At 35.7% G+C, this 22,398-nt stretch overlaps 1 protein-coding gene across 1 annotated transcript in view; it reads left to right on the forward strand.

The window, feature by feature from the left end:
- Khdrbs2 (KH domain containing, RNA binding, signal transduction associated 2) overlaps positions 1 to 22,398 on the forward strand; it is a 457,500-nt gene that overhangs the window by 291,098 nt on the left and 144,004 nt on the right. The window lies entirely within an intron of this gene.

Here is a 22,398-nt window from a genome sequence, read left to right on the forward strand (position 1 = left end):
AGACAGAGTAGTAACTATAAGGTGCTAAGATCTATCAGCATGTTTCTTCTCATTTGTTCTTATACAAATCAAATGAAATTTGCACCTCAGCAAAATATCTGAAGATTTATTATGTAAAAACTTCAAATTATTACTAGGATGAAGAAATTCTAAAGAGACATACTAAAATACTGTCTGTACAAGAAACAGTGGAATATAAGGAGAGAACAATAAATGGGTACATTGGGCAATCTGTAATTTGAGAGGAGATGGTTTGAGCCTCAGCAGAGATGTGGCTCTGTCCAAACAACGCAGAGCTACAGATGCCACTTTAGAAAACTCCTGCCAGATGATTTCTTCAGGAGCACACAGTGTGTGTGGAAGATACTCCCAAGGCATATGAGAAAGTGAACCAAGTGAGAAATCCCTAAAATGGAGCTTTTCTAAAGAGCCACACAAATTGTAGTATTCTTTGCAGCATAATTGGTAGGCGTCCTATATTGTGTTGAAGTTTACAATCAGAGGAATAATAGGTAAAATAAAGGACCACAGCACATAAGGCTTTAAAGCATCCAGTCAGAGCCCCTCTTGTGCCGGTGGGGAAACTGCAGGCCGGAGCTCAGTCCCACCCAGGGAGGCCAGGCTCCAAGCTTCCTGTGAACAGCCATGGCTGACTGCACCTGTGTGCTTCACAAGCTCAGTCTAACATTTCCTGTGAACTTCCTTTTGACTCAAAGAAAGGAATTGACATTTATAATTGACAACTATTTGTTTTGATAAGATCTATTAACTTTTCCTAAGTAAATGTAATGATATCTTAAGATGGGTTTTTGTGTGACAATTTCATAAGTTTTTTAATTTGCATTTTTATTTCCAAACATAAATTCAGATTTAAATTTTAAAAAAATAAAATAAATATTCCCATTGGAGTTTCATGCGCTAGTCTTCTCTTATTGACAATAATTTACTAGAATGCATTGCAGGGTCTGGTTTCTTGAAATGTAACTAATATTACAAACAACTGAAAAGTGTGGCTAATGAAATGCATTGTAAAACTGTATGGTAGCATAGTATTACTTTGGTTCTCATGTTCACAGTTAGTGGCACTTAAGCACTATCTGCATACTCATTTGTGCAGATAATAGACAGTGGCATCTCTCAAAATTATGACCGCTCTTCCTCTGCATTTGAAGTTTGAGTGAGCCATCCTTCTAACATTGTTTTAAATTTTATTTTATTTAATTTTATTTATTTATTTTTTTTGGTTTTTGGTTTTTCTCCGGTACCGGGAACCGAACTCACGACCTTGCACTTGCCAGGCAGGCGCTTTTGCCGCTGAGCTAAATCCCCAGCCCCTGTGTTAAATTTTAAATGACTTGAGAACAGATGCAGACTCTTCTGATCCCAACAACCATCAGGATTGTGTTGAAACCCGTACCTGATCATTACAGTGATGACTAATATCTGTTCTAAGACTCAAGTGATGAAAATAGTTTTCCTCTCTGTGCATTTTTGAGATGGCTGCTTGCTGTAGGAAGGGATTATATCATAGGATATTTTAAAGTTTCCTCCAGGCTCTTTTGGAAAAAGATGCCACCATCCCTTTGAGTGTCTGATGTAGACATGTGGAGGACAGTGATGCTAGAATGCTGCTTTGCCACCTGGGCCCTATGGCGTTCTACTGCTCTTCTCCTAGTTTTAATTCCATTTGCAGGATATTTTAGGTTCTGTTATTGTCTATCTTTGATTCGTGCATCTGCTCTAAGGATTAAAAACAAAAGTGCATTGAGTCTTGGTGTATTTGTATAGATGTGTTTCTAAAAGGGTGTCTGGGGCACAAATCAATAGATTTTATTTTATTTCTTCTGAGTTGACTATAATTTTGGCAGTTACACCCTCACTGAAAAATTGACATCCTATATAGAAGGACAAATCACACCTAAGAATTATAAAATTCATTTTTTTCTCTTTTGTTGATTAAGAAACATTGTTCAGTGTGTTTTGACAGCAATGCCCTTATCATTTTCTGGCAAGGAAAACTTAATTAAATGCAAATATTCTAGGTAGTGAGATGGTCACTGGCTTTTGCAGAAAGCCAAAGACGAATGATCAAATGGGACTGAGTTTTTCCCCTATTGTGGCTCTCTGCTATTACGGGTTCCCCAGTCAGTGGAAATAGACTGCTAACTCTTTCTGTCACACATACCATTGCGTTTATTCTGTATAGTATCTTGTAAGCCAAATGATTTTGCTGGGAAAGTTACAGATGTTCTTTGCAATAACTCTTAATACTCTAAGGATTTGGATTAAGACTATTTCTCTTCATGTTGGTGATGGAAACCGAAGTTTTCCTTCATGTAAAACCTTATTTTGGATCAGTTTGATAGAAGGACACAGGAACTACCTTTTCTAACTTGTATTTCCTAGAAACCAGGTACGAGTTTTTTTGATCTCCATCAGGTGTTCTATTCACTGTTCCGCGGCTCCTCCCGCTTGTAAGCATTCACACAAGAGGAATTGTCCTTTATGTTGCAGCAACAGAGGTTTTGGGTGATGGAAGATGCGCAGTTCGTTCCTTCAGGTGATCTTTCTTTCTTCTTCTTAACATCTTCAGATAAGCCTGAAACCTTCCTTGTTTTTTCTATTCTTGGTGTAGGCAAGGAAGAATGCTATGTAGGAATCACAGGTATTGTATAACTGAGAATAAGAGGAGTTTTTCTTTTAACTTGCTTTTTTCCTTTGGTGCACCAGTACTAGGTTGTGACATATTGGAAAATAAAAACCAATGCCCTTTGGTTTAATTTAGCACATGCTATAACTTCTGGTGGTCCCTTATAACCAGCATTTATGCTTTTGCAGAATTACAACCAGTCAAAACAGGAACTGATGCCTACCACTGATATATTCTGCAGATCCGCTCAAGTACAAATCAGCACTTGGTATCCATTCTGGTTGGTCAGATTCAAATCAGATTTGTTGGTGCCTGAGCCATGGCAGCTACTAAATATTGTAGCATTTTCATAGCAATGAAATTTTAGTAGAAATAGAGTCTAACGGATTATCCCAAGTTGGCAAATTAAGTCAACTAAATCTGGAGACTAAGAGGATATTTTTGCCAAGCCATTGGGACAGATATCTAAGCCAGGTGGCTCCACTACACGAGAACTTTTGTAGTCATGGAACTAATGGTATTTGTGACTCAGAATTCTTGGTACTCCAACTGTCATTATGTTGAACTTCTTTGCAGTCTCTTTACTGGGGTCTCAAGTGTTTCCTGTCTGTAGAGAGTTGCACATACTCTAATGGACCTCCTCTACCCGTCTCCGTCATTTGTGCTGATCTCCTGAACATAAAAGACCACCATGTACTTATGACTGTTATAAAAAGTCTTATCCAGTCACAAATTTAATGTTGAAAAACTGAAGCAACCATGTAAGAGTATCCTTCCCCAGCATGCACATCACTTCTTCCTTCCGGGACTGCATCCAGAAATAAGGAATCACAACAGCAAAGACAGGAATAAAATGTATTGTGAGACAGCAAGCGTGCCCTAAGGTAGGTAGGAAAAGGTTTTAGGAGATATTTGGGGAGCTTCAGTGCATTAAAAGAAAAGAATAGTTCATGACTCGTTAAGGAAGAACCAACTGTGTGTTTGAAACTAGATCTGTAGCAAATGTATTGCTTCTGTTTTGTGTTTCAAAGGTGTGCATTTTAAGCAATGTACCTGCTACAGAACAGAATGAAACACAGAGAGCTCTAAATATAACTATGCAAAAATATATTTCCCTTCTTGTCAAGAACTTTTATAAGATTTTCTTTTACAAACAAAAATACAGTTCAGATTTAAATGACAGGAAATAATCTTCATATATAAATTAAGACAGTGACTATTACCTTAAAATAAATCTACCAAAATTTAAATTCCCTCCCTTTTAAATATTTTTCTTTCCACTGACTTATTTGTTTGAGTCCCCAGTTACTTCACACTCATCTGTCTGCACCTGATCCCCATTTTAGCATTCTCCCAAGTTTGGAGTCCTCCTGATTTGCCCACTTCCGTGCAGGTGAGCTGCAGAAATCCAAAAGTCCTCTTTGGCATCATTCTTTGTCTTGTCTCAAATGTTAAATTCATATTTGTTTTCCTAAAATGTTAAATTCGTCTAGTCACTTGTTTGTTAAAAGCATCTACCTCTCCCTCTTGCATAAAGGATACATGTCAAATTTCTTACTTTTGCATGTACAAGAGTATGAGCAGATGAAAGTAAGTATTTTAGTTTCATGAGCTTGCTTGCTGCTAACTAATATTTCATTTTCAAATGACATCCTGACCAAGAATGTAGAAAAGAGCAATAAACAAGAGAGAAAACCCCTAAATTTATTCCGTAAATGTAGTTAGCGGTAGCTTTATAGTTCTTAGTATATTCAAATATACTGTGCTATCAGATTCAATTTAATTTAATATCCATTCCATATTATGGTAATTTCCACAGGCAGAGACAACATAGTATGAAAAAGGTAGCCACTTTTATTACGTAACTATTATATATTAAGGATTTTATATACATCATTACACAACAATAATAAAAGTGAGCAATATTATCCTTGTTTTTCCATTAAGGAGTTTTAGGGTCAAAGAATTGCATAGATCAATGATCAGTCACATAACTTGGCAGGAGACCCAGACAAGACTATCTTGAAAGCTAACACCTTATTGGATAGAAATACATAAAAGGCAAAAACCATGCCTTTAAAAGGGCAACAAATGCCTGCGGGCAGTAACAGCACTTAATTCTGCCCCCCTCCCAAAAAAAAAGACAAAAAACAAAACAAAACAGAAAACCAGAGCTCACAGTTATGAACACAGTATAATTTGTAAGGGTGACTCCAGGTTGCATTAATAGATTTATGCTTCTACATTCTTTACCTTCCATATTAACTGAGTATATAGTAGTTATGAAGCCAGTTTGAAATTCCGTTAAATGAAATACATCTGTAATGCTTTACTCCCACTTAGGGAGAACTGATTAAGTCCAGTGTTACAGTAAAAATATAGGAATGTAGGGGAAAGCAGCAGTAATCTTCAACATTTTAATACTCAGCCCAGAAAAACTCTGGAGCACTTGGGTATATATTCAAATTCTTTGGAAGTTTTAGAATATTGAAAGTAGAAACCAAAACAAGATTGGTAACAACAGTGACACTGTAATCCAAGCAAATAATATAATTGAGTACTTACTGTGATCCACACACCTTGCAGTTCCTTTATTGACCAGTTTACTTTGTAACAATCTTATATTGGTGTAGTTATCATTTTACAGTTGGAGGCTGAGGTTTAAAGGAGGTAAGTAAAATTGCCAAAGTTAACCTCACCAGTAAGCAACAGAGCCCGATTTATTGGTTTAATTCCGAGGGCGATTCTCGCAGCCTCTAGGCCACAACGCCGTGGCACTTACGTGGCAGGCGCTTGCCCGAGCACATGGCACACACAGACCCAGTCACCTCCTTGGTACCTGTTGAACTAAACGCTGTTCCTGCCTTCGCTGTGAAAGCTTACATGCAAGGAGAGATGGAGCAGTAATAAGATGAGTTATTAAAAAAATGCCCGGAAGGGATTCATAATTAAGTTGTTATTCATGGGGACTGGTTGGTGTTTGTAAGACATTTGAGAAAAGGTTTGTAAAGAAAGATTAATGTGCCTATGTAGGCCACCGGGCATCTGAACATCTAGACACCAGGTATTTTAAATGTAATATCTTTATCATATAGGGGCTTTTACACTATTCTTTAGCAGAGACTGTCTACCAAAATTTATTTTAGCCCTTACTCCATTGCATAATAGTGGGGACAGGTGTTTCTCAAAAGACGTTTCACTTTATTGCTTGTCATGCATTACGTCTTCCTTGGCAGAAGCTCTGCTGCTCTTCAGGGATCAGGGTAACTTGCGCAGGTTATACGCTCTGCAGCAGCGACCCAGCCTGCGCCACGGGGCCTGCACAAGACCCAGCTGCTGTGTGCGTGAGGAAGAGAGGAGGAAAACCCACAACTTTCTGACTGTTGAGAGCTCTTCCTAAATCTTTCAGAGAATTTCTGTAGGGCATATTTGACCACCCCCGGTCTGCATTCATGTTTATCTCATGATACTTACTGTAATCAAATTTACAAGGAATACACTGATACACTGGTGGCAAAAAGAAGCCCCTGAAGTTTTGACCTGGATGAATTACGTGAGGCCCCTTACTCCTTTTCTGAGAGGGGCTGCATGGCCAGGAGGGGCAAAGCATTATCTAAAACCATGAGGAACACACTCTGTTAGTTCCCAGAGGTGGCAGTTCACATGTAATTATTTTCTTGTTAAGCCCCTTTCACCCTTTTAATTTAAATATACATATGTTATGCAGCAAACTGCCAAATCACTCACAACAGAATATGAATACTACTGAAGAAGAAAACTCATTTCCCACGGAGCTCTAGAAGTCTGAGTGATGGGGGTGCCGTGCAGGTGAGTGTCTTGTTCACTGACAGATGAGCTTGGGTCCCCATATTTTTTAGAAGAAAGTAGGTACAGTAATAGCAATATTCTATAAAGCCACCTACTTCCGATGATGAATTCTCCCGCATCATCTCACTGGTAGTGCTATGTCCCTGCCGTTTGTAATAATCTAGTATTGTGAGCTACTGTCAGATAAATATTCACACAAGTGCACTGCTTGTTTACTTCTGAAAGAACCTGTTAGCCATCATGGGTTAGACAGACTCCAATTTAACACACCCTTCAAAAAAATGTATTCGGCAGTAAAAATGTTGTGGAAATTGATCTTTTTATAAAATTTAGCACCTTAGATTTGACATTAAGGCCACTTAGAGACTTCAGTAATCAGTAAGGCAGAGAGGGAACAACTGAATTTCAAGGTAATGGTTCTGAGGCCGTAGAGTGAGTGATTGGATGACATTCCAAGACCTAATCTTTCTAGTTGATCATTTATTTGTCAACTACTCATGCTTCAGGATACTCCATATGTACAGACAAATAAATAAAGAATGTTATCTCCTCTAGCAGTATTTTAAATCTGAGGCAAATACCTCTGAATCTCACTACTTCAACTTTGCAGAATATTTGCAGGAGAAAAACCAGAACCATGCAGCAAATAATAAAAAAGTGATACTTGCATAAAAAATATAATAAAGTAACTATTAAATTTAAAGTTGGAGAGTTATAACCAAATGTAATACTTTGCTTTCAGAAATAAAGTAATATATGACTAACTATTGTGGATCTGGAGAATCATATAATTTTGAAGAAAACAGGAAAGGATGAAAAGACTTGTTTGTATTTAAGGCTGTCAGAAGGTTGATTTTAATGACTTGTCATAATCATGACACAGGCAAGTGTGGGGGTTGGTACAGATGTTCAGTTATGAACTAGGCTAGGGTCTTCTCCAACAGCAGTGAGGCCAGAGATCCTGTGCTCTGGAGCCAGCCCTCCCGGTGACTTACCAACAAGATGCTGTTCTCCATAGGGATGCTTATGCTGTCAGCTACACAAATCTGTACCATCTTGACTGTCCAGCTCTTTGCATTCTTAAACTTACTATCTGTAGGAGCAGACATATAATTTTGAAAATGCATCTCAGACATCTGATGATCTTCCAGCAAAATTTGGTTATAGATCTCCAGCTGAATGTTTAAAGGGTTTTTTGATTAATTCAAAACCATAGAATGCTTGTGAACCCATAATGCCTCCACGAGTAAAAGGCAACTCATCTGGCACTTTTATTGTGTTAATTAGAAGACTTGATTGTAATTTTGATATAAAGATTTTAAATGCACAGAAAGCAGGATACAAAGCAGCCATTGTTCACAACGTTGATTCTGAAGATCTCATTAGCATGGGATCAGAGGACAGTAAGTACAGGAGCTGAGTATGATGTATGCGCCATTTGTTTGGATGAATATGAAGATGGAGACAAGTCAGAATCCTTCCCTGTTCCCATGCTTATCACTGCAAATGTGTAGTCTCCTGGCTAACTAAAACCAAGAAAACCTGGCCGGTTTGCAAGCAAGAAGTTGTTCCTTCTTAAGGTGATTCCAACTATGACACAGTAGTCAAGAAGAAAGCGAAGTGTCAGAATACTTTGCTTAGACCTTTGCTTAGACCTTTGCTTAGACCCCTTTGCTTAGACCTTTAGCCTCCATCAGTAGCCAGTCGTTTGGGGCTTTGTCAGAGTCCCACTCGCATCAGAACATGACAGAATCTTCAGACTTTGAGGATGATGACAACGAAGGTACTGACAGCAGTGAGGCAGAGAATGAAGTGAATGGACGCGGTGCTGTGGTCCAGCTGCAGCCCACTGGTGAGCGGGACTGCAACACAGCAAATACCGTGTGACCCATTAGGTGATGGGTTGATTTCCCTTTGAAACATTTATTTAGGTATGTAATTTGATTTTTTTCTCCTTTTAGAGATTTCTGTAGAAATAACTTGTTTTTCAGTGTTCTAGTTTAGTCAGATTACCCAAACAGGCTCTTATCTGGTACTTATCTGTAGGACTACATTTCATTTTACTAATAAGTAATAACAGACTGGTGCTGTAACTCAGGCATCAAGGATAAAACATAGCCAAAACATGTTTTTAAATCTCAATATAACTTGAGATTAAGACTTAGGTCACAGTATGAAAATGTTTTGTGTTTCACACATAAAATCAGTGCCATGGCCATCTAGCATAAGCTAAAGCCAATGCTCACACCTCACTAAAGAATGAGTTGGGGGCTGGGGATTTAGCTCAGCAGCGCAGTGCCTGCCTGGCAAGCACAAGGTCCTGAGTTTGGTTCCCTGTACTGGAAAACTCCCCCAAAACAAACAAACAAAACAAGACAAACAAAAAAAGAATGAGTTAGACTACCTTCTGGTATTTCTCCAAGTTGCTCTCATTAGTAAGAAGCAACAAGGTATTTTACCAGTTCTCCCCTCCTATCAGCACCACACAGAAAACTGAAAGCTATCTTTTTCATTTCTATTCCCAAGCAGTCTTATCCTGATATGAAAGGTCTCTAACTAGTACAGATTTCAAAAGGGTTTTAATACTACAGTGTTATGAACAACTACGGTTCAACAGGTAATGTCTTTGGACTTTTGAGATTTCAGTATCCTTCAGTTTTGTGTTGTGATCAAAGCCAAAAGAAAATGCTGCATAAAAATACCAAACTTCAGCAACTGTTACTACTCAGATCATATACCTCTTAATAAAGAGCATCTTATGCTATTTAGCCCTGCTAAAGTATGTACAGAGAAAACTGTGCAAGTATTAGATTTGAAACTAAATGTTTAACAGAACTAATGTATTGAAATGATGTATTGTGAAAAGGTAAATTATATTATACACCATTGTAACTATGTAGAAATTAAAGAAATGTATAATCAAGCTACTAAGAATTTTTATATGGCCTTATTTGAGGGGAGTTTGAATGTTAATAAAACTTTTCCACTTTAAAAATAATTAAAAAAAAATAATCATGACACAGTTCTTTAGAAAGACAGATGCAGTACTTCATGGCATTGTGCAGAGTTCCCTGGTCCTGGCTTCCCTGGTCAGTCCTGGCAGTGCGGGTTATACAGTTTCTGAAGCACATCATATTCAGCGGACTCTGAGTAAAACAGATGGTAAGGGCTGTGTTGCTTGGCCCCTGTAACAGGTCTATAGACATTTCTGTTGATGTGCTTTTTGTTTTAACTTGGGGACTGCCTTCCATGTGCAAGAACGATTTCCTGCTCCACCTGCCCCCACCCTCACCCCACCACTCACTTCCTGCTTCAGGACACCCTGGATCTACCTTTATTTTTGTTTTTTCAGTATTGGTGATTGAATCAAGGGTCTTTTTACCAAGAAAAAAGTCATATATTGAATCAATTTCTCTTTGAGTGCAAAAGGAATATTATATAGTCAAAGACAGTTTTCAAAATTTGAAAATATAATAATCTTAGTTTTCATGATTCATTATTACTATGAAGTTTCATACATGTAGGAGCTATGCAATATAAGTATACAAAATTAAAGCATAGTATTAATAAAATAAATATACATAAAATACACATTTAAAAATAAAACATAAATCTGAAACCCACTCTGTGTCCCTTTGCAGTCATATTTCCCTCAAATATAATATCCTGAACTGAATGATAATCATCACCTTTTGCTTTTGCATATATATGAAATTACTTACATATAGATAATTGTTTAGATTTTATAAAAGAGAGTTAGTATATGCATACTTTAAAGTTTAATCACATTGAGGCACATTACATAATTTGTTCATCTTCTCTGATGAATACAACAGGATTTTAAGAATCCATTTGATTGTATGTAAGCATTGGGGCAGGGTCTGTTTTTTGTTTGTAAGGTTCTTGTACTTCCTTGTTGGTGCTGGGTTATAGGAAGTAAAGATATTTCTGAAATAAATTATTTTTATATTAATACACTAAATACATAATTATTGTAGTCCTTATTACTTCATATCCTTGCCAACTGGTCAAATATGAAATCAAATTGTATTGTGGTTTCCATTTGCATTTTTGCAATTACTAAAGAGATGCTATATTTTCATGTATGTATTGGCTGTGGTCATTTCCTCTTCTGAGAATGCTTGTGTGACTCATCTGTTTTTCTGCTGAGTTCTTTATAGTTTGCCTTTCTGGATCCTAATTGTCATTTACATTTATTTTAAAAACATCCACTGCTCTGTGATGCTATCTTTTTACTCTCACTTAGGGAGTTTGGTGAATAGAGGTTGTTATGTAAATGTGGTGGAATGTTTTGGTTTTCCTTTTACTGAATATGATTTTTTTAAAGAATAACTTTCTATTCTGAGGTCATGAAAATCTCCTAAAATTCATTTTAAGAATTGTACTCTTTTTCATTCCACTATAATTTAGAAGGAAAAGATTTTATGTGCGGTTTGTAAAGACACTTAGGTTTCATTTTTCTGCCTCAAAACGGTCACTGAATACATCAGTGAACATTCTTCATAATATATTCTTTCCATATAGATATGAGAACCCAACTCAGGCCTTTGTGTATATTTCACAGCTCTAGAATCTCTTCCTGCAAAGAAATATGACACCAACTTAACTGGCATAGTTTTTAACTGAGTCTTGATACTTATCCAGGTCCTTGCTTCTTCTTTCTCAGGGCCGTTTTAGCTTCCTTTGATCTTGTTTCCCTTCACATAAATTCAATTAATATATTACTTGGGAAAGTATCAATATATTTGTAATATTGCATTCACTGGCCTGTACAGATCTCACTACTTAGCTGTTATTTCCTTTCAGTAAAGTTTCTTGTATTTGTATGTCTTTCATATTTTTAGGCCTTAGTAACTTACAATTTTGTTTCTTTAATATATTACAATTTATTATTAATATAATTATCCTAAATGTTTTATTATACAACTTAATTAAATTTTATTTATTAATATACTCATGAGAAATACTGCCAAAAATTCTTTCTATTGCAAATAATTTCAAGACTCTTTGGCCCTGTAAACCTGGACCTGTGCATATAAACAAAGCGTATAGTCAGTATTTCAAACCTCCTTTCAGACCACACAGAGAACTGATTAAGTTCATTGTCATACATCTCTTGAATCATACACCTAAGTTTACTTTTATATAACTTATATTAGATTCACCCATTTGTTTTCTATTGTCTTATTTATAATATATTGGATATATTATAAATTGGAAATTATATTTGGGTAATTTTTTTCTGCCTAAAGTACATTTTGTTAATAGTCTCTGCAGTGGTCAGCATGGGGTACCAAATATACTCCAAGGATTTGCAGTTGGAGTTGTCAACAGCTCTGCAATCAAACATTTTAATCATTTGAAGTACCGGAGGAATTCCTTTGTTTTTCTATCTGTTCATCTATATAACTATATAACTATATAAATATAGTTATATGTGTGTATATGATTTTTTGGTTTTGGGTTTAACACATACAAAACTTTCACAGAATTTCTCATCCATACTATAACAGCAATTTGTATTTTTTGTTTTTTCTAGTCTTTATTTACATCTATACATAACTTTTTATTTATTTGTTTGTTTATGTTGGTTTTTCTAAATTTAATTTTATTGGTACATTTTAGATATACATAATGGCCATGGTAATCATATGAAATTTTTATCTGTACATAATATATCTTGCTTCTTTTTCTTCCCATTCCCCTTCCCTCCATTCAACCCATCTTTCCCTTGTTTACAAAAGATTTGTTTCCGTTTTATCCTTCAATTATCTTTCATCCTTTTCCCTTCTTTCCTACCCTCCTCCACACTCCCTAGTTCCCCTTACCATTAGAACATTTTCTTCCTATTTCACTATAGCTATCATACGTTTCAGTCCTTATTTATACTTTCAGTTTCTTACACCAGAGAAACCATGTGGTATTTGAACATGTGTGTCAGATTTATTTCACTTTAGACTATGTTCTCAGTGTGTACCCATTTACCTAAACGTCTCAAGTTTGTCCTTCTTTATGGCAGAGTAGAAGTTCATTGTACAAGAAACCCTTACAACTTCTTTATCTTTTCATCAGTTGATGGGCATTTGGGCTGTTTCCAGGATTTACAAACGGTGCCACTATAAACATAGATGTGCATATATTGCTGTGGAATGATGCATGTAATTCTTTCAGGAAGATAGCAGGAATAGCTGTGTCAAATTGAACCTCTAGTTTTATTTTTCTGAGGAATATCTACACTGATTTCCACAGTGGTTGCTCCTATCTGCACTCCCACCAACAGTGGAGAAGGGTTCCTTTTTCCACACAGCCCCTCCAGCATTTGTTATTGGTTGATTTCTTGATCATAGCCATTCTTTCTGAGGTGAAATGGAATCTCAGCATTGTTGTAATTTGCATTTCTTGAATGATCAGCAATGTTGAATATTTTCTCATATATTTATTTGCCATTTTTTGTTTCTTCATCTGACAAGTGTCTATTCATTTCAGATGACCACTTTTGGATTGCATCTTTAAATGTGCATACATTTTTTTTTAGTTCTTTATATATTCTATTTATTAGTGCTTTGTCTAATGAACAACTGGCAAAACTTTTTTCCCACTCTGAGTTTTCTTTTCACCCTATTGATGATTTCTTTTGCTGTGCAAAAGCTTTTTAATATATTATATCCCAGTTGTTGATTGTTTTTGGTATTTCCTGTGTAATTGGTGTTTTGTTTATAGTCTTTGCCTACATCTGTGTCTTCAAGAATTTTACCTATTCTGTTTTCCATCAGCTTTAGTGTTTCTGTTTTAATATTAGATCTTCATCCATTTTGATTTTAGTCAATGCATGGTGAGAGATATGAGTCTAGGCTAATTTTTCACACGTTTGAAGCCAGTTTTTCCGGCACCATTTATTAAAGAATTTATCTTTCTTCCAGTGAATGTATCTGGAGTTGTTTGTGCACCTACTACTCTGGTCCATTGATCCCTGTGTCTGTTTTTTGTTGTTGTTGTTGTTTGTTTCTTTGGTTTGTTGATTGGTTGGTTGGGCTTTTTGGCAGTGCCATACTATTTTTTTTTTTTAATTTTAAAGAGAGTAGTAAATGAGAAACAAACAAAGAAATAGAACAGTATCAGCATTCCAGTATCACAAACATAAACCAATCAAAGCAAGAACATTCATAGTGATACCGGGTCTCAAGACAAAATGTGCCAGGCTGGTTTTATCACATTAGCTTTGTAGTATAATTTCAAGTCAGGTATTGTGATGCCTTCAGCCTTGTCTTTATTGCCTAGAATTGCTTTTGCTATTTTAGGTCCCTTCCAGTTCCAAATGAATTTTAAGATTGTTTTCTCTAGTTCTGTGAGGTATGCTATTGGTATTTTGATTGGAATTGCATTAAATCTGTACAACAGTTTTGGATATATGTCCGTGTTCACTATATTGCTTCTGCCTATCCATGAACAAGGGATATCTTTCCATTTTCTCATGCTGCTTTTTCAAAGTACTGAAATATTCAGTGTAAAGGTCTTTTAGCCTCTTTTGTTAGGTTGATTCCTAGCTATTTCATTTTTTTGGATCTTATTATGAAAGATGTTTCCCTAATTTTTCTCTCACTGAGTTTTTTATCTGTGCATGAATGCTACTGATTTTTGAGTGTTGACTTTGTATACAGCTACGTTACTGAGTATGGTTATTAAATCTGGAAGTAAGTCTTTTGGTGGAGTTTTTGGGGTCTTCTATGTAGAGTATCATGTCATCCTCAAATAATGATAATTTAAATTCTTCCTTTCCTATCGTTATTCATTTTCTTTCTTTCACTTATCTAGTTGCTCTGGCTAATGTTTCCAGAATAATATTGAGTAAGAGTGGTGATAGTAGACATCCTTTTCTTGTTTCTGATTTAAGAGTGAAAGCTTTCAGTTTTTGACCATTTCGTATGATGTTGGCTGTTGGTTTGTCATAGATGGATTTTATCATATTGAGATAAAGACCATCTATTCCAGTTTTCTTAGGGTTTTTATCATGAATGGGTTTTGGAATTTGTCAAATACTTTTTCTGCATCTATGGAGATGATCATGTGTTGTTTGTCCTTGGCTCTGTTAATATAATGTATTAATTTATTGATTTGGGTATGATGATCCACCCATCTCTGCATCCCTGGGATGAATCCTATTTGGCCATAGTATATAATCTTCTTGAATTGCTACATTCTATTTGCCAGTATCTTGTCGAGGATGTTTCTGAGGGAGATTAGCCTGTAAGTATCTTTTTTGGTTGAATACTTCTCTGGTTTTGGTATCAGAGTAATGCTTGCTTCCAGGTATGAGTTTGGGAGTATTGCTTCCCTTTCAATTTTATTAAACTGTTTCAGGAGCTGTGGCATTATATCTTCTGTAAATTTCTTGTAGAATTCACCAATGAATCTGTCTGGACCTGGGCATTTTCTTTATTGGTTTCTTAATTACATCTTTGATTTCATTGACTGATATTGGGTTAATTAGAATTTTTGTATCTTCTTGATTCAGCTTTGTTAATTCATACGTACCTAAGAATCTGTCCATTTATTTTTTCTGTCTTTTTAGAATACAGCTTCTCAAAGCAGATAGTAATGATCTTTTGGATTTCTGCAGAGTTCCTTGAGATTCCACCCTTTCATTGCCAACTGCATAAATTTCAGTATTTTTTGTTTCCTCTTTTACAAAAATATTAGTGACCTTGTTTGTTTCTCTTAATTAGACTTGGCCTTTGTCTGCAAACAGAATAATTACCCCTGTTTTCTCTGGGTTCCTGTCACACAGAGCATAGTTTTCCATTTTTTGACTTTCAATCTGTAAATTTCATTTTCAATTAAATGTGTTTCTTTTATGCAGCATATTATTGGATCTTTCTTCTTTTTTTTTTTTTAAAGAAGGGAAGGTCAATGGAATGGGGAAGAAAAAAGATGTAGGATAAGACAACATGACATAATAATTAGATATGCCATGAACTTAAATTAGAAAATTGAATCCTAGAGATGAACTATATTCTTCCACTTTCTTATTTATTTTTTTCCTGTATGGTAACTACCAGTTACATCATCCTCTTTACTCTTTCAATTTCCATTTCTCTCATCATTGAAACTACACATAGACAAACACACACACACAGACACACACACAAGAGTAAGTAGTAACAAAAGCTAGCACAAGTAAGCCTTTATTTGCTTTTATTTATATGTTCAATGTCACAGTGATAAAAATCTGTTCTTTTTAGATGTGTCTGTGCTTTGGTTTCAGAGTAGTTGACGTTAAAAAAAAACATGTATTTTACTTTTCTGGTTAGAAGAAAATTATACACAAAGAGGAAACAATTTGTTAGTTTTTCATGAAAACACTTGGTATCGGTTTCAGATAATTAAACTTACTGTTTATTTCAGCCATGTTATTTTTTTTAAATGTTATGGCCCATTTTCTGCTTGCTCTTAAAAGAAAATGGATATATTAAACTAATTTTACTTTAAGTAAGGAAATACCTTTAGTATTTTCATTTCTACCAAAATAAAGCAAAAAAGGTAAGACGTTATCTTTTTCTTAAGTAAAGATATTAAATATCAGAATGAACTAGTTGAATCAAGCTCTAACTTTAACACTTTTTCACTTTGTTGGGAGTTAAATATAGATCAGTACCTCATAAACATTTTGGCTTAATGTTTTCTCCCACCGAACATAATAAAATAATTAAATATCTGTTTTCTTTGGATAACATAACTATAGGGACCTTTCAGAATAATAATTAAAATGATAATGTGTAATCATAGGTGAATATAATTTCAGCATTATGCAGATACCTAATTGCCTGTGTGCTTGTGATACCGGCACAGTAGGTTTTGTCATTGTTTTTGTGCTCAAACCCAGGAATGAATTAGCCTAGTCTTTTCCCATTTTAGTATATGTGTCGCCGAACCGAGCAAAAGCCTAGTCTTTTTATTTACAAATGAGAATAATTTTCTTACTGTGACTCAGTTCTACAGAAACGAGGAAAACAATTTAAAAATATATTTAATAACACGTGTTATGTATAATAAAGCATAAGGACATTTTCATTCTTTTGACATTTAAGGATTTCCTAATAAATATGAAGTTATATGAAAAACCTGTTAACAAAAGCTTTTCCAAAATATTGTGAGCATAGTAGGACAGCAAGTATTTTAAAAGTGAAGTGTGATGACAAACTTTTGTGCATATATCATTTTATTTTTTTTCCATTCTTGGCATTATCTTTCATATTTTTTTTTAATTTTAAAGAGAGTAGTAAATGAGAAATAAATAAGCAAAGAAATAGATAGCAGCATACCAGCATCACAAACATAAACAAATCAAAGCAAGAACATTCAAAGTGATACAGTCTCAAGACAAATTATTATGAATCAACAGTGGTTGTTACATTACATGTCACTATCCTCAACTACATTGCTCAGATTACCAGATGCAAAAATGAAAGATTCATCTGGTAAACCATTATGGGGAATAAGAAAATAATTCTTTGATAAAACAGTAGAGATAATAGAGAGTTTCACTAGACAAGATGGTAGGAGTTCACCATCGAAATTCCATTGCATATTGTTACCTTCAAATCAGTTGCTCAGACCACCAGACACAAGCATGCACAATCGATAAGAACATAAAAAATTGTAATCATCAACTGTTCATTTCAATACACCTTCAGACATCAGTTATACAGTTATCACAGCTATTCATATATATATATATATATTTTGCGTTTCTTCTTTCTTTTTTCTTTCCCTCATCCCGTTCTGGATCTTTCTTCTTGATTCATTCTGCCAGTCTGTTTCTTTTGATTGTTGAATTGAGACCATTAACCTTGGTGGTTGTAACTGATATTTATTGACTTATCCTTGTCATGTAATTTTACTGCTGTTAATTCCCTTTCTTTCTCCTCTGTTGCATTATTGTCTTTCCTAGTGAATTCATTCTGTTGGGATTTATGGAGGTGTAGTCTTTGTTATTTCTTTCTAGAAGGTCCTTTAGAGCACTTTGGAGTGCTGGTTTAGTGGTCATGAATCTTTTCAGGTGTTCTTTGTCATCAAATTATCTTGTTTTTCCATCAATTTTGAAAAATAGTTTCAAAGAGTACATCAGTCAGGATTGTAGGTTGTTTTCTTTTAGGGTTTGAAATATTTCACTCCAAGATCTCCTTGACTAAAGGGTTTGTGTTGAGAAGTCTTCTGTAATTCTAATTCACATTTCTTAGTGATTTGTTTCTTTTCTTTAACAGTTTTTGATATTTGGTTCTTGTGTTGAATTTTTGAAATCCTGGCTGTTGTATACCTTGGGATAGATTTTTTTTTAATTATTGCTAATTGGAATCCTATGTACCTCACTTACTGTATGTCAAATTCTTTTTCCATGGTTGGGAAGTTTTCTACCGTTCCTTCTTTAAACAAGATATTTTTATGTCATTTGGACTATCTCCTGCTTTTTCATTGACTCTAATCAACCTTACGTTATTCTGTGCATTAACTGGCAGCTGTTGGATTAATTTTTGTAGCACCTTGCTCTTCTTAAGAGATCTTTCTTTTCATAATTGCTAACTGCGATCCTGTCTTCCAGATCTAACATTCTGTCCTCACATTGCTTCACTGTGCTGCATTTACTCTCAGGAGAATTTTGAGATTCAGATATTTGACTGAATCTGTTTCATGGATCCCATGTCTTTCCTAAACTAGGCATTCATGGTTTCCATCATTTTCTTAAGCTCCTTTTTTTGAAATCTGTATCTTCTCTAGATTCAGTAATCACATCCTTCATTATGGTCAGCATCTCTGAAGTTATCTGAGAAATTATTTTTGATCTGATTTTGTCCAGACCCTCATTCATTTCCTCTGTTACTTCCACTGTTACCACTTCAGAGAGTCCAGGTGGGTGTCTTTTGAAGTGTTCCACCTCATTGTCCCCTGGGTTTGCCTTTTGGTAGCCAGAAGTCTGAGGTTGCTTCATGTTCTATTTTTTTAATTTAATTCCTATTTTGATACTTATAAATTGATACTTATAAGTTGTTTATGTAAAATGTTTATTGTCAATATTGAGAGCCCTTAGGAAATGACTGCTTCTCAGAGATACCTTGCAGGTGTTGCTAGCTTTTGGGTTTTGAGTCTGTTGCAAGATCCTATCCCTTCAGTCTATTGGGGATCAGAAGTTGCTGCCTATTTCAAGCCTCTTGTTCTTTGGCACTGGCTTAGAGTGTTGTTTATGACCCTCAGGTAATCTCAGTCTTAGCATATGAGGGAGAACAACCAACTAGATAAATTATGTCACCTGGGCTTACGTAATACAATTAGTAATAACAATAGCATCAAACATCCCTAGACAGTGAGAAACTGTGATAGCTATTAATTTGCCTGCTTAACCATGCGAACAGGATTTGTAGCAATATAACCAAATCTAAAACAAACCACAAAATTGTGTACAGTAAATATCCCCTCAATATGGTGATTTTACCCTCATGGTGAAAAAATTTTTAAAGCAGTCAGAGGAAAAAATAGAGAAATAGAAGAAGAGAAAGAGATTAGAAGCAAGGCTGGAGAACAAAGGAAGATTAAATAAACTTTGAGAACTGGTGAAGAAGACAGGAGGGAAAGAAAGAAGCCAGAATCAGAAATAAGAATGGAACAAAACAAACAAACAAAAAAGTACAGTGTTTTCACTCATAAAAATAACACCAATCAAGAAAAAGAAAAAACAGAAAAATAAAAAATATGAAAAGCCAAGAAAGGAGGAAACAGAAAAAAATGTCCACTGCAGGCCATGTCTTTACTGTCACTGGTAGAGAGAGCCCGGATCTATGCTGATTGACACCAGCAACCAGCAGTATAGTTACGGCAGTGGTCATTAATCCCAGCAAACCCAGGCCTTTAGTTCCACTGAAGTTTAGGCTGCTTCTGGTTTCTGGCTGTGAGGCGGCAGCTCAGTTTTTCCAGCCTGTTCCATTCCAGGTGACTCCTACCAGCTTGAACCTGAGTCACTGCCAACTTGAACTCAGCTCCTTGACCTCCTGTTGACTCAAATTTGTTCTCTCTCAGGCTGACACCGGAAGCTGCTAGACAGAGCCTACAGCTGCTCTGACTTCTGAGCTCAGTTGGGCTGTCTCCAAGATGGCTCGTGGCTAGTAGCCCTCTCCTGGGGGACGCCTGAACCCAGACTCACCAGCCACTGCAGACCCTAAGCCACTTCCCACTTCAGATTCTTACTGGGTCCCAGGAGCCCATTTCCCTCTTTCTTCTCTATAATACACACACATACACACCTAAGTTTTTAACATTGTTTTCATACTATTTAAGAGGGTAGAATTGCTTGGCTACAATATATTTATTTTCTCATTAAGCCTCCTTATAAAATAATCTTAATCATTTTCCATAAAGTTTTATTGAAAAAGGACTTCTACCAGTAATGGATTTCACATTTAATCATAGTGGGTATTATCAGAAGTAAACTGAAAAAGTCTTTATATAGTAGGGGGTTAAAGTCAGTGTGATTTTATTTTAAATTTCTGTGATTAATCTCAGGGCACATTATTTTTCTAAGTTTATACTAATTATAATCTTTGCATATTTGCCAAATATATGCTGTAGTATAATTTACTGATTAGTAGTGTTTGTTAATAAATCTTAAATTCTTCCTTTAGTATACTTGTTAGTTTGCCAGAGTTGCCATAACAAGATACTGCAGACCAAATTGTTTAACTGGCTTCAACAGTACAAATATATTTCCTTCATGAGGCTTGATATCCTTAGTCCAAGGTCAGAAGCTTGGTTCCTCCTGAGCTCTCTCCTTGCCTTGCCAGAAGTGGCCACCTTCTTTCCATTATCAGGTGGTCCCCTCTCATTCTGTATGTTCCCAGTATTTCCTTTTGATGTCCTTTGACAACCCTGCATATGATCTCATTTTACTTGAAGCACCTCTTGAAAAACCCAAACACAGTCATATTCTGAGATACTCGTGGTTAGGACATCAATATGTGAATTTTAGGACATATATATTATCCCATAATGGTATTGAAATGCCAAAAGCAGTATACAGATGTGAGGTATACTTTTTGTTCATTTTTCCAACAGAAGTTTTTAGGCCAGGAAACAAAATACATTCATATGTGTTCGGGGAAATGTAATGGTAACAACAACGTAGAGGACTGATTAGGATCGGGAAGAAGTGCACACGTGGTCTCACATTTGAGGCTGTGGTGGTGGCCCAGGGGAGAAACCCTGAGGTGTTCTCCGAGCCGTGCTGGGTACTGGGGGAGAGAGAGCAGTTCAGGAGGCATTTTCTATTTCTCCGATGAGTGGTTTACAGTCTTCTCTCGACTAGAACAGGCCTGGTACAGGTGAGAAATTCCTGACACCAGTGATCTGGGAGAGGCTGGAGGTTCAAAGGCCTCTCCTCGTTTCTTCATTGCTTCTTTGGCTCCAAAACACAGTGCCCATGACGACCCTTTATGCAGGCATTTTCTCAGCCTCCCTTCAACAGTTGTCTCGGCTGCATCGGCACAAGCTCCCTGCTGCGTAACTCATAATCTGAAATCACACTGCTGCTTGGAATTGAAATAACTCAGTTTCACTAGAAAAAAATTCATATTTTAAATAATTTTTGTCAAATGCTCTGATGGTTGATTCTGACATTTTCTGAAGGAAGATGCCTACAGTCCTTCTTGGAAGTATGCCCTATATAAATTTCAAATGAATTATTTTAAATAATTTCTGAAAATACTAAATCATCTTTATATGACTGTATATAATTGGAAGTATCAACAGAAACCTTAAATAAAGTCAGTTTTTCAGGAATAAGTTTATTCTTGCTAATCATTTAGTCCTAATAAATAAAAAGGTACTTCTCAGTGATATAATTTAAATGTGATTTTGTCTAAATACTAATATCTATATTTAGTTAATAATAGTGACACTGGGCTGATCAAAAAGCAGCTGCCAGAGGACCTTGTTAGAATGACAGGCAGGATCTACCTACAGTCCGACTCCTGATGATGAGGTATTTATATTAATTTTCCCATTTCATCCTTTTGGTGGACCCAATGAAATACAAATTCAAATCCTCACTGTACCCACTAGAGGCTCCGAGAGCACACCCAAGTCTCAAGGTGAGGAAACCTGAATCACTACACAGAGCAGCATGGGTTTCTAAAAGCCCAGTCTTTAGTATCTAAAAGCCTGTGTTTTCAAGAGATGCTAGTAAGTTCATGTAAACTCCAGGGTCAGTAGGTACTGACACCTCATCCCTTCAGGGCCACTCCCACCAGGCCACCATGTGGCCTGCCATTCGGTTTCTACCATAAGGTTAAGATTACTTTGAATCAACCAGGAAGCACAAGGGAAACCTTAAGAGATTTTTATCCACCATAAAATTTCAAAGAAGCTTAATCATGGTCTATGAATCATTATTAATAGCATTTTATGAATCTCTTTGAAAGCTCCTATGTCTTAAAGAAAAATTTATCTTAGAAGGAAAAAAAATCTAAATTCTCTAAGGGTCATTATCTGTCAGGCCCTTGAAATCCAAATAAACACAGTTATATCCTTTTAGATTTAGCAAGTTAATACTTAAGGCTTTTATTGATAGTCTGGAAAAGATGTTAAATTTTTTATTTTAGAGCTCATTAAAAAAGATTTTCATTAGAGTAGAACTTCAGTTTGTATACTCTTAGTTGTTTTTCTTTTTAACAAAAGATTATTTAAAATAGAATGACTTTTCATGCATTAGAAGCCACTTCTAGGTGATGTTTGAAAACAGTTTGTTAATTTTTTTGTTTGTTTATTTATTTATTTATTTATTGAGATGGGGTCTCACTATGTTGCTCAGGCTGGCCTTGAATCATGACTCTCCTGCCTCAGCCTTCATAGTAGCTGGA

Source organism: Chinchilla lanigera, unplaced genomic scaffold (assembly GCF_000276665.1).
Source record: "Chinchilla lanigera isolate Chin_1 unplaced genomic scaffold, ChiLan1.0 scaffold00101, whole genome shotgun sequence".
NCBI classification, from domain to species: Eukaryota; Metazoa; Chordata; class Mammalia; order Rodentia; family Chinchillidae; genus Chinchilla; species Chinchilla lanigera.